The sequence below is a fragment of the Opisthorchis viverrini genome (genome assembly GCF_000715545.1).
Source record: "Opisthorchis viverrini unplaced genomic scaffold opera_v5_59, whole genome shotgun sequence".
Taxonomy (NCBI): Eukaryota; Metazoa; Platyhelminthes; class Trematoda; order Opisthorchiida; family Opisthorchiidae; genus Opisthorchis; species Opisthorchis viverrini.
In genome coordinates this window covers 289,756-302,919 of record NW_008751715.1, presented here as the reverse complement: position 1 = coordinate 302,919, position 13,164 = coordinate 289,756, and the positions used below count along the sequence as shown (strand labels likewise).

General features: G+C 44.0%; 1 protein-coding gene across 1 annotated transcript in view; it reads right to left on the bottom strand.

The window, feature by feature from the left end:
* Positions 1–13,164, bottom strand: part of T265_03875 (hypothetical protein) — a gene marked incomplete at both ends in the record, with an annotated part of 30,573 nt that overhangs the window by 1,620 nt on the left and 15,789 nt on the right. The gene's annotated exons all lie outside the window — the stretch shown is intronic.

The window sequence follows — 13,164 nt, the reverse complement described above, 5'->3', positions numbered from 1 at the left end:
TGTCCAGCACCAGAAGCTGTGTTGGTTGGGACATGTTTTACGCATGCCGAATCATCGTTTACCGAAAAGAGTACTATTTTCTATACCCAATTCGGAGTGGCGTAAACAGAGAGGTGGCCAACCCTTGACTTGTCAGAGGAGTATGAAGGAGATCAAGAAACGCTTGGGTTCTACTCGCCTTCCAGGATGGGGACCGCGTGATCCTCACTGTGCCTGGTTGGAGACACTACAGGATATGGCTGCCAACCGATGTCAGTGGCGTTCTTGTTGTCAGTTTCTGTCCAGATTGCCTGAGTGAATGTCTGGAGGTGTAGGCACCTCGGAATGATTGTGTTAAGCTAGCACTAAGTCCCTCCCCCATCCACCTTTATTCTTTTCTTTACAATAAGGCTTTCAAATAAGTCATGGTTGTACGGCAGTGAAGCATTGGTGTTGAACACTGATGTCATGCTGTCGTTGATGATGATGATGATAGCCACTAAGAATGAGATATGTTTAGACTTTCCTACACGATAAACCAAATACCTGTTTTAGAGACCGGAAAGTGTTCCGCGCGTGGTTCTAAGTGGTTAGCTGCCTGAGGATAACTGCACTACAAAACATTCTGTGACACGGTGTTTCCACCTAGGTCAGTATAATGGTTTTGGGAAGTACCAAATAATGCAACCCCATCAACAAAGCTACAACTGAGGATGAGCCTGAGAGTACGCAGGATTTCATCTACAATGAACATGAGCTATTTCGTAAGATGTAACGTATGAAACAATGATTCGCAGCTAACATTGTGGCTAGCGTCACAAATCTCTACATTTGTGATGCCTAATCGCCTAATAGTCATCAGCTAAAACCCTTCTCCCTTTCAAGATGAGACAGTTTTGCTTCGTTCTTGTACTAAATCACCCCCAAGGAGAAACTAACTTCTGAATTTTGTTAGCACCGGAGGTCTTGTCCATTTCATATTTTCTCTCTCGGTTGAACAATCGCAGCAGCCACGCAAAATATCAGGTCCATTTCGATCACAACATAAACTATTGCAGCAGACAAACATATTCTCAAAGTATTGCGCTTATCTCAAGATGTTAGCAAACGCCTATCACAAAACAGGCAAGGATATAAATGATCACGATTATGGCTATGAAAATATTTACAAGTATTTACAAGTATACAGTCAATTAAATATAATAGTCGTCCAGATGTGGAGCCCTTTCGGCACACTGCTGCTGTGCAACTCGATTGAAGTACGAAGAATGTGATACGGCTGGATTGCCATGCATGTATAAAAGCAGTCGAAAGAACAGACTTGGGAACGAAATTTCCGGTCAGTGGTTTCAAACCGTAACCACAGAACTAGCTCGAGTGAGGAACGCATACTTGTGGTTGAGACATACAACAACAGTAAGGCGGTATGCATAGTGGTCGCCAACCCCATCAACTAGGTCATTACGAAGTAGCGGCTTTTCCAACCAATTAAACTTGAGCAGAAACGACTACACAAGATAACTAATCGTGGAAATGGATTCTTCTGGAGGATATAATAATGATAGTTTACGGTGATTACTTATTCCCAGGCGCTGTTTTGTCGTATCCTTCAGCTGCATTACTCTCAATCGGTAGTTCTACTGTTAACCTCATAAAAATGGTGCTGTATGGGCATCCAGTGCCGGCTAGGTCAAGTGTCGTCCAGTCAATGGGAGTGCACTGATGTAGAGATATATGCATCAGCTAGGTTAATGGCAAACCACTCGAAGTAATTGCTTACTAACAAACCTCGGACAATATCGGAGGGCATTTCCATTGCGCCGGTTCACCTTTGGTTCTACAAAGGGGATGGGTTCTTCGAGGAAAGAATATGATGAAAACGCTGTCTCCTCAACCATTGTTTGATAAGGCTACTTTTATCTAGGGATCAAAAATGGAGATCCATTAAAAAAACTAACCTACATAATGCCATGATTGCCTCTGCAGATAAACCAGTAGGGGTATGAGAAAACAAACAGCCTTCTTCACGAGCCTGAGGATAGCTGGACAGGAGGCAATCGGACGGTGTTTATAATCGGCAGTGGAGACAGACATGAAACAAAAAACCTTCTGCATTTGGGGTACAAAGTTACGAAAGATTGAATCATAACGAACAAAATACAAACAACTCAGCTGTGTGGTGCTTCAGTAGTTGAACTGACGGAAGAAACAGTGCACCAGCAAGAGACATGTCAAATAGTCCAGTGACATAAGGCGGATAAAAATTTCAACTGATACAGCTTCAAACGGTTGTAAGTGCAGAGGAAACAAAGGCACTTTCAATATTCAATGCGATACAATAAGAAAAGCGGTAAGAATTGGCGGATTTCTTCCGCAAACGAATGTGGTGTGAATCCAAACATCCTTCGAATATTCCAAGCTCGTTACCTCGACTACTGGTGCAGACGCAGTCTGATACCCTCCATCCGCATCTCTAACCGGTATTACAAGTCTGTTAGCACAAAGTTTCTGTCCTCGTAATAGTTTCATGTGCCGTAGACTGATCAGTCCTTCCGAAAATAGCTTCTCTACTGGGCAATACTGGATGAATAGGTCGGAAACCGGACTACAATGAATAGACGTGAAGGAAGACGGATCCCCATCCGGGGATGTAGATTTATTTAAAGGGAAGGATGTCGCAAGGGTGATCTTCATTCCACAGTACACTTGGACGTCGTTGTGCACATGTAAGAAAGCTGGATGTTAACTGTGGACGAATGATAGTTAGAACATGAAAAGCGGCTGGGGGTAAACAAGGGGGAATGAACGTTGGATTAGAAATGCGTTTGGATTGCCGATAAGAATGCGATCAAGCTAGACATCATTTCTGATTGTGAAAAAAACGGAAGGGAAATACATTTAGATTAAAGCCACCCGTAGCTATGAGCAGAATTTCATAGATACTGGGTGAGGAATTCGAAAATTCATCTAGGAGCTCACTGCCACAGTCTGAACAGACTGGAGTTCATTGCACAGATTTTTGAAGCGAATCCTATCAAATATGAGTAAGAATTGGGGGTTAGGGGAATATTCAGGCCTACGAGAATACGAAAAAATCCGGGTGGACGAATTAACCTAACCGTGTTTTTTGTCTTTTATTACGCAACCTACAAGGGAAGGTTAGAAAGAAGGAAGCTCAATAAGATCCAGGTTGCGGCTAGCCTTTAACCAGGATTCTTGGACTACAAAAATGAATGTGTTTAGCAAAAGCTTGCCCAGAAAAACCAACTCGAGATAAATTTAGGAGAAAATCTCTCGTTCAGTGATAGATAAGTGGAATGGACGTCTTCGATGCAGGCGTTTGCAGTAAATTGCAACACCGCGTAGAGTGCTCCTCGAAAAGGGACATTTACGGGACGATTTCGCGATCATAACTAACTGGGTGAAACAAAGTCTTCGGTTCGACTTTAAAGAGAATGAGCACAATGGATGACAAAATATCCTATTTGTGAAAGACAGCCAAAATGGTGTTGGGAAGCAGTCTCCCGCTACTAGATAGACCGTTTAAAGACAAGAAAGGGACCTAACTGCTAGCACAAACCTCAAAGGACCAAATACAAGCAATCTCTTCTAGGGCTGTTCTCTCCAAGGAGAAACTTAACTACAAGCTGACCGACTAAGAAGAAACCGCGAACCCCTTTTCAGTAATGACTACACGCAGCCTTTGAAAAACTCGTGAAACACTGAGCGCTTGCACCCGTCTTAAATATCGAAACGCTCATGAAAATCTACTCCTATCCACCTAGATGACTATTGTACGTGCACCGACAAATGATGAGAGCAGCAACGGTGTTATGCTCAAGCATGGTTCCAAGGGAACATTGCCGACGCAAGGACGTACGATGAAAGCTTCCGAAATACGAGGAGCACGGTACTAAGACTTATAGAAGCTCACTTCGAACGAATTGCTATGGAACTTGCATGCGACTTGGCAAGTTAGCATATCTCACGGATGAAAAGCCGAACAGAAATTTGTGTAAACTACAGCTGACTTCCTTGTTTGATCAATCTTTCAGAGTAGACAATTATGGCCAATGTCACATCTAGAGGCTATTTTTCGGAAACTAATTATTGACTTGGACAGTATGTCTGTCTTGAAAAGCGGAATTCACAGAAGTTCTAACCTACAGGGAGATAAGAGACGGTACTATGAAAGGCGCCTCTCGGTCTCTTAGTCTGAATAAACCGAGGTTTGTTCCCATGCGCAAAAATGTCGAAATCACACGTATCGTAATTGATGATCCACCTCTTGAAAGGCCGTCTCGTATGGCTTCCGCCGCATTTGAAGATTCGACTATCAGGATCAGTTAATGTGGCTAGGTGACCGGTGATGAATTGAGAAGCGACAGAGTTTTTCTTTCACTGCAAATCCGAAATTGCTAACACTCGAATTTCCCTCGAATCCGCCTCGAAAATAGGTAAGCCTGTCAGCATCCACACAAACAAACACAGAGATACACGATGCAAGAGCGAAGGTGGCGGGACTTCAAGTCTTCGGGGTAAGGGAATAAAGGGAAGGGGAGGGATAGACCCAGATTATGGCCGTCACACAGTGACCACTAGCCGGATCACCGTCGCTCTCCGCGTGTGTACGTGTGTAAGCATCGACAGATAGCAACCAACAAAAGCATGTCCGTGTGCAGACAACATTCAGTGTCTCCAGCAGTCTCTCATGTCAGACGGTACAATGGCGCCAGGATGGGTCAAAAACAGAAAATTCGTTGGCTCAACGGTCGGATCACGCACAAAACGGCAGAAAGTGAAATGAGCCTCACGACAAACATTTGTAAATGAGGTTTGCGGAGGAATGGAAAATATGGTTATGTTCGTTGAATGGAGATTGGAAGTGTAGGGTGGGGTTGGCTGGCTGGTTAGAAGCAAGTCATCTATAGAGACCAGAATAATGACGTTTGGACACGCAATTCTCTGCTTGATCAGAGAGCGGCGGATCGAAGAAATGGATGTAGATGCGTAGGGTAAGAGTCAAGTTAAGCATGCAACGACTTAAACCATAATGATAACATTCCCAGTCAAACCAATGAATGCTTCCACAGACAACATTGTTCCTGTTCTCACGCGTGATTAGTAGTGACCAAGAAGCGAACTAGCCTCAAACAAAACATAAGCGACAAGTTTGCTGTACTTAACACTAGCCAACTGGTCCAACAACACCTGTATTGTACCTTATGTGAATACTTAAAGCACTAAGTTGTAAAGCAAAAGGCGTAGTACAAAGATGGTCGTAGACAGAAGAATTAAGAGTGAATGGATGAGTTTACATGGCACAATCATAGTATGGTTGGAGAAAATCCAACAGCACCCCAAAAGTTTAAAAAGCAGACAATCAAGATATATTGAGAGGGAAACCCGGGTTTGGTAGTTCTAGTTGACGTGAATTGATCCAGTGGAACGACGAGACAATGACAACTCGTGAAAGTGGAAAACAAAGCTGGCAACAGTACGAATGGCAACCGACTGTCAGTCAGAGATAGATAAACACAGCAGCACAAATGGCGACTTTCCTGACAAGTTGGTGAGCCTACTAACAAGATTAGCGCCATTTCTGACTAATCAAGTCACCATATCCTTTCTGAATGATGAAACTGTACTAGAGCCAATCCCCGTATCAGATAAGTTTAAGTTAGTTAGTTCACTGTATCAACTTGTACCAGGATGACGTTGGGTCCAGCCGCTATAGTTTCAGTCATCAGAGGATGAGAAAGCGGGAAAAATATAGCCAGGCATTGAAGGCGGTAACTTGAGTAGTTAGTCCTTATTGAATCAGGCTAGTTATCTGAAAGAACAGAAAACTGGATGACTACGCTTTGAAGGCAACAGCTTTGATGCGGCAGCATCAATGCATGCATGACTGAACCATGTCTGCCAACTCACTAGCCACTGATAGGTTGAATCACGAAGGCGGTCGTTGTCAAACCAACTGAGTTTACTGGTTAACACTTATACTTCGTACTCTGGTCACGAACTGTCCGCGCGTCGGTCATTCCCTTTCAGCACATCGGTAAGCAAAAAGAGCTCTGTGAGTTAGACGGTCTTCAGGTATGCGAATTACATGTCCTAACGAGCGTAATCTATGAAGCTTGATTAGTTTATCCATCGCGGAAGAACTTGTCCCTCGAGTGATAATCCAAAACCCTTATTGAATGCATGTGTACTGCTGTTGTACAATATGAGCGTAATTCTTCTTTTCCCATCAGCGGTATACTTGGTTAAAACGCTTTAGCTATAACGCTTTTAACTTTTCTACTCACGTTGTTCATTCCCAAACCAATCCAACAGAGAACGCCTTACATAAACACCCCTGTAGGAAAACATTTCAGAAGAATAGAATCTGTCGTAGTAAGAAGTCTGGGGCGAGATAGCCCAAGTGGTTAGAGCGCGAATTTACTGACCGGAAGGTCCGTTGTTCGAAAATGACCTCCGCCTCTCGATTCCCCCTGTCTAGGTTTTGGCAACGTAGCGGTATCCAAGCCCTCGTGCAACCTTTGGGTGGTATGGCAGTTAGGCACCGAGAGGGTGCTAAAGCTGAGCGACAGTGAGAAGTCTATTTAGTTGAATGAACGACCTAATTCTTGCGGTAAGATACGCAGCCATACGGTCATGTTACCGCAGTATTCGTTGTACGGAGAACAGTTTGGTAGAGCGAATACTATGTTTAAAAATAATCCTTTCGCGCTGCAAAGTAAACCAAACTGGTGAACAATACAATAGGTGAAAAAAGCTCATTGAGTCCGTACCAAACAGAACGTTCACAGAGCTCACTAACGTCGTCTCCTCTTAAATTCATTCAGTTTTGAAATGAACACAGCTGGAACTTGAACGCCACCCACTTCAATGTCAGAAGTAGACCTAATGTTGTTCACTCCTTATGCAACCATCACTCAACTTTCTTATCTTTATTCAGATGCTTCAAGCCCCTAGTACTAAGGTTTGTTGGTCCGTGCGAACTTCAAAATTTATTGAGGGAAAATGTTAACAACTCGCGTCAAATGTGTCTATTCCTTACCATGAAGCCTGCTGATTGCAGGGCTCTCCGCAATAGTAGAATGTCTGAAAATTGTGGCCTGAATCTGTTTCCATCTGATCTCCTAGCCGCATACTATTTGTTCCGGTATTTCTTAACCATTCCCGCCAAGCGCACTCTCATTTGGGATTCCTCCAAGAAAGTATCAATGTACTTGTTTAGCCACCTCATTACGGCACTTCCCCTTTGAAGACACTTTCCGGGCGAATGCAAACTGTTTCTGTTGGAGGTTAAGCTCGAAGCAAATGGGGGATTCTAAGAAAGGTGGGAAAACTTCCGTTTTCAAGAGACCGTTAGGCTCCAACTGGATATTAAGGACAGAGCAGAGCGAAAAATGCAGTGTCAACACTCCGGCAAAAATACTGAGCTATGCAAATTCCTTACGTTTTGCCTCAAGTTAGAGAACCCAACATCTGATACCATCCTCTGGTTCTAAAAAGAGGCGTTTTCCTACAAAAACAATTTGCTTCTGTGCACATGTACTTACTCAGTGATTGCTTGATATCTCGTTCGGAATCATTCGACTAAGCCATTCTACTTTGCTAAGACGAAGCCATCAGTAAACACACCTCACCGTGATTTCAAAAACTGGACAACTAATTGGGTGCTGTATGTTGACCGGAACTAGATCCACTGTACTTAACCTAGTAAGCGAAATAAGGTTAAGGTCACAGACAAAACTGCCAGCCACTCGAAAGGTGGCCGTTTTGTTTGCGTTTGGGTGGTACGCTGCAGAGCTGTAAAACGTATGAACCTCGATTTTGTTGGTGTGCTGAAAAGACTGAGTCGCAAAACTAGTTCCTCCGGTACTTCTTAAACAAAGAGTCTATACTCAAGGAAATAGTGTTTCCGCAACGCATTAAAATTGCGGACTGTGACCCTCTCACCTAATTGGTTTTAATGAGAGACTCAACTGAATCTAGCTGAATCTCTTATTTACGCCATACTCACTATTGTTTTGTTTAGACTGCCCGTTCCTTCTAGATAATGCTTAGAGGTTTTTCGTAAGAAGTTCTGTACTTATTCGATGGCCAATCCAGAAGATCGTATGGACTTCCGTGCTTTTAATTCTTATGTGGAGCCCTTCAGAAGCGTTCATAAAGACGATGCGGGATTTGTTTGCGCAGTGTGCTCCGATACGATAAAGATGGCCAGGCGAGTGAGACCTACAAGTCGAATATCACAAACTATGAAAATAAGCTGCTTTTGACCTGGAACAAAACAGTCCCACAGTCATCGGTATTATATGCTTAAATGATGTGGAGGCTACATAGCTCCATGATTAGAGCACTAATTAACTGACCGGAAGGTCCGTGGTTCGAACCCGACCTCTGTATCTCGACTTCTCAGGTCTAGGCTTGGGCAACCCGGCCCATGTGCTTTCTTCTGGTGGAACCAAAGGGTGTTGCAGACGAACGACTATTACTATTATTATTATTATTATTATTTTGAGATTCTAAAGAACAATCTGACATACTGTGGGAGATTTGGAACGAACCAGTCAAATGGAGCTCCTCGATCGCCACCCAAGTTTCCAAAAAGGGCTCAAGAACGTCATGCAAAAACCATCGCGGCATCAGCCTGATATTCGCCGCATCAAGTGCTCCCTGACATTACTTTGCGTAGGTCGATCATTAATCGAGAGAGAGACAAATTCGTGAAAATGAAGCTGGGTTTCGCGCTGGCTGAGGGTGCATCGACCATAGCTTTACGTTGAGACAAACTTTTGAACAGCGCCACTGCTTCAAACGTCTCACGTTGGTCGTTTTTCTTGAGCTGAAAGTTACTTTTGACCCCGTAGATTAGCGCCCCTTCCAGGTTTATATCACTAATGAGGGCACAGTTTGTGAACTCCTATGGACGCGTACCAATATACGGCAAGCTTTCGTCTGAGTTTATCACGTCTGGTGGTGTAAGACAAGGCTGTCCGCCCACCGTCTGCCTCACGCAGCCCTGCTTTGAGTAGAAGCGACAGAGGGGTGGACAATGTATGACCTGGCAACGAGGTTCGAAAACTCCAACAGGTAAACTTAGTCGGATCGAAAAGTGTCATCTCTGGATGAGGACGCCGGGATTCTAATCATCAATGGTTAATGACATCAAGGCTATCGGCTCCAATGCGTACTTACCCAGTTCCTGAACTAAATAAGCATGCTATCGGCTCCAATGCTTGTCTGTATGTCCCACACTCTCCCACTTCACGGCGATCTAAACTGTAGCAGCTGGAACCAGTGTGTCTATGTTATCCGGTTTATAGCCGATAAGGTGAATTGAATTGATTGGCAAACTTGCCATCACGTCAGCCAGTTTCGCTGGAAACCTCAGTACATTTGTCGATACGAACACGTAAACCTCTTAAATCCAACCATTTATACTACGTTTGCTTGAAAACCCACTCGCTGAATTTGTGAAGCTATTTCCTTCGGGCTTTTCTCACAAAACAGCCCTCAGTGGCCGTCACACTCTATCGGTGCTAAAGAACACTTGAACTTTTATGTTGATATGCTTAAATGTACTGTTTAAGTACTTCCTGGAGTCAGGAACTTCTTAGTTCCACTTTAAAGGTAATAAGGAGAGGCTCAACTGGATATCCGGTTTATGATATTATTCAACTGAATGTGCTACCCATAGGCACGATATTCTAGATTCAATACATCTTCTTGACGGAAAACACTACCAATAAGGTTGCTAGAAACCGTTCGATAGACAACGCGACCGATTCCACTGTTCTTAGGGATTGGACGGGAGACAGGTAGAATCACTCCCCGAATTTCCGTCCAACTTATTTTTCTCTTGAGACCGAATTGTATGCAATCAGTGAAGCACATTCATTTATGAAGTAAGCTGGCGATTCAGTCGAGGATTACAGCTGAAGGATATGACGAACGAAAGATTCAGCTAGGAAAGGCGAAACCAGTCGTGGGCTATCGAAGAGCTTCCAGCAAACTTACGAGCAATGTGATATTTCAAGAAAGTAACTTTCGTTGTAAAACACCTGAGTCTTCTGACCCCGAAGCTATCGGCTATTGAGCCAGCTGTTCGACTGCAGTTTTCGACGCGATCACTGTGAACTATTTCGTGAGAGAAAGAGAGAGAGAGGAAAGAATCGCTTTTTGGCTTCTAAGAGCCATGGCGATCAAAGAGCCGGCGTCAACAGTTATATCAAAAGTAAACTTGATCATGTAGCATGAAGTCCCAAAGGCCAGTGAAGAAACTAACCAAAGACGGAAAACGTATGCGAATCTAAGTAGATGTATCAATGTGGTACTTTTCAGTTCGGACTTAATGGAACTGAATTGCCGTCTTGCACCGGATATATGCAAACGTCGTCGACGCTAACCAGGCAGTGCGTGAAGCAGAATCATTCCTACATATCTAAAGTCCGACCACGCAAGGACTAACAGTATCGATTGGCATGTGCAACATCCAAAGGGGTAACTGTCACAACTAACCGCATGACTATTATCTACCTTCCCGTAAAACTGACAACCGCCGTATAAACTTCATAAAGCACCTGGAAGACAGTGTTTAGAAGGTTAAATAAGTTCTGAACAGTTCTGCCCTGTTGCCACAGGAGTGAGTTCTCACCAGATGAGGCACAACAGGAAAATGATGGAACCTCAGAGGAAATCGGTCACTGCAGTTTTTTACTGCACCCTTGAACATAGTTCTCCAAAAATGGTAGCATACGATTCGTGAATGATGGTGTGACAGAAGACTGGAGGGAGGAACAATCATAAACGAATTAATAACTTCGCTGTCTAATCAGTCGTCGAGCTGGAGCCGGCCACACGCGTCGTTTTGACAGCATAGGTAAGACGCCAAATTATTTTGTCAGGACTAGTTAGCGAGCTCCATCTTGGCGCGTCTAGCCTCCCCTCCGTGTACTCCCAAGCCCACACAGTGTGGACAAACCTGTCAACTAAGAACAATAGGAAAGGCGCAGTCGTGGGCTATCGAAGAGCTTCCAGCAAACTTACGAGCAATGTGATATTTCAAGAAAGTAACTTTCGTTGTAAAACACCTGAGTCTTCTGACCCCGAAGCTATCGGCTATTGAGCCAGCTGTTCGACTGCAGTTTTCGACGCGATCACTGTGAACTATTTCGTGAGAGAAAGAGAGAGAGAGGAAAGAATCGCTTTTTCGCTTCTAAGAGCCATGGCGATCAAAGAGCCGGCGTCAACAGTTATATCAAAAGTAAACTTGATCATGTAGCATGAAGTCCCAAAGGCCAGTGAAGAAACTAACCAAAGACGGAAAACGTATGCGAATCTAAGTAGATGTATCAATGTGGTACTTTTCAGTTCGGACTTAATGGAACTGAATTGCCGTCTTGCACCGGATATATGCAAACGTCGTCGACGCTAACCAGGCAGTGCGTGAAGCAGAATCATTCCTACATATCTAAAGTCCGACCACGCAAGGACTAACAGTATCGATTGGCATGTGCAACATCCAAAGGGGTAACTGTCACAACTAACCGCATGACTATTATCTACCTTCCCGTAAAACTGACAACCGCCGTATAAACTTCATAAAGCACCTGGAAGACAGTGTTTAGAAGGTTAAATAAGTTCTGAACAGTTCTGCCCTGTTGCCACAGGAGTGAGTTCTCACCAGATGAGGCACAACAGGAAAATGATGGAACCTCAGAGGAAATCGGTCACTGCAGTTTTTTACTGCACCCTTGAACATAGTTCTCCAAAAATGGTAGCATACGATTCGTGAATGATGGTGTGACAGAAGACTGGAGGGAGGAACAATCATAAACGAATTAATAACTTCGCTGTCTAATCAGTCGTCGAGCTGGAGCCGGCCACACGCGTCGTTTTGACAGCATAGGTAAGACGCCAAATTATTTTGTCAGGACTAGTTAGCGAGCTCCATCTTGGCGCGTCTAGCCTCCCCTCCGTGTATTCCCAAGCCCACACAGTGTGGACAAACCTGTCAACTAAGAACAAAGTCAAATTGTTAGTGGTCTCCACACACAAGCGGTTAGGGAAAGCGAAGGACGTTCCTGGTGACTGGTAAGGAAATGCCAGAGCATACTTTCGTAATGAGGAGTTTTCTAGCATACTAATTCCGAGGCTTGGTAGGAAACGGCTGCAATTCCTGGCTGAAAACTAGTGCACTGCCTGTCAAGAGGGTGAATGACTAGCATCTTGTGCAGAATACTGGAAGCTAAACAGAACTACAAGGCTCAGATGTGGTGAAGTACCAACCAACCTTGTGAAACACATGACGGATGACCAACTAGGTTTACAAATAAGTACAGTGATTTCCCCTGGAAGGAAAGCCCACACAGCACAACGATTTGCCTCAATCCTTTTTGTACCCATGAGTCTCCTTTGGAGAGTCCCCAAGGAGACAAAACAGCGAATCCCGGATAAATTACATAATTCAGACTTTTTGTCATCCGCGGTTGTTCAGACGTTGACCGGTAACATTGGATGTTGTTGCATCTGTCTTATTGGATTGCATCAAACTAATCCCGACATATCATGGGTTGCACAGAACAGACTTATTTAAGTGATATTACCCGTGATTGGTTCAGAAAAACTCTGCAGAATTTCCATCCATACAAAATAACTATGGATCACCTTTTCGATGATATGTTACTCAGTTAGAAGAGATTATTCCTGGAACAAAGATAAATAAGAGCAAACAAAAAACTTCTTGAACAACGAGTTACGGGAATATTTTGTCAAAAGGTGCAGAACCAAATCCCGTACCAGCCGGCAATGTAACAACCATTCGAAGTGGCATATAACTGAGGAGATAAATAAAAGTAATTAACAAGCACGAGAAGACTTTAAAAGATACCAAACAAACTGAGCCAATCCTAAGACCTTAAATTTCAACAAGTTTACTGTTTACACTGTGCAACAGATGCAGGATCACATACGACCTAAAGATGCCACCTTGACGTGGCGGTCGGGCTTGAGTGCTGCAATGATCCAGCGGGCTACACTGGCTGGAACTTCGTTCCACAAGCTGCAACCATGCCAGGAAGACCAAAGGAGAGCAGCCACAACAAGAGCAGCGAGACTCCGCACTACGAGTAATCGTGGTACGAGGCGGTCTGGGGGTAAAGCCGTACTGTT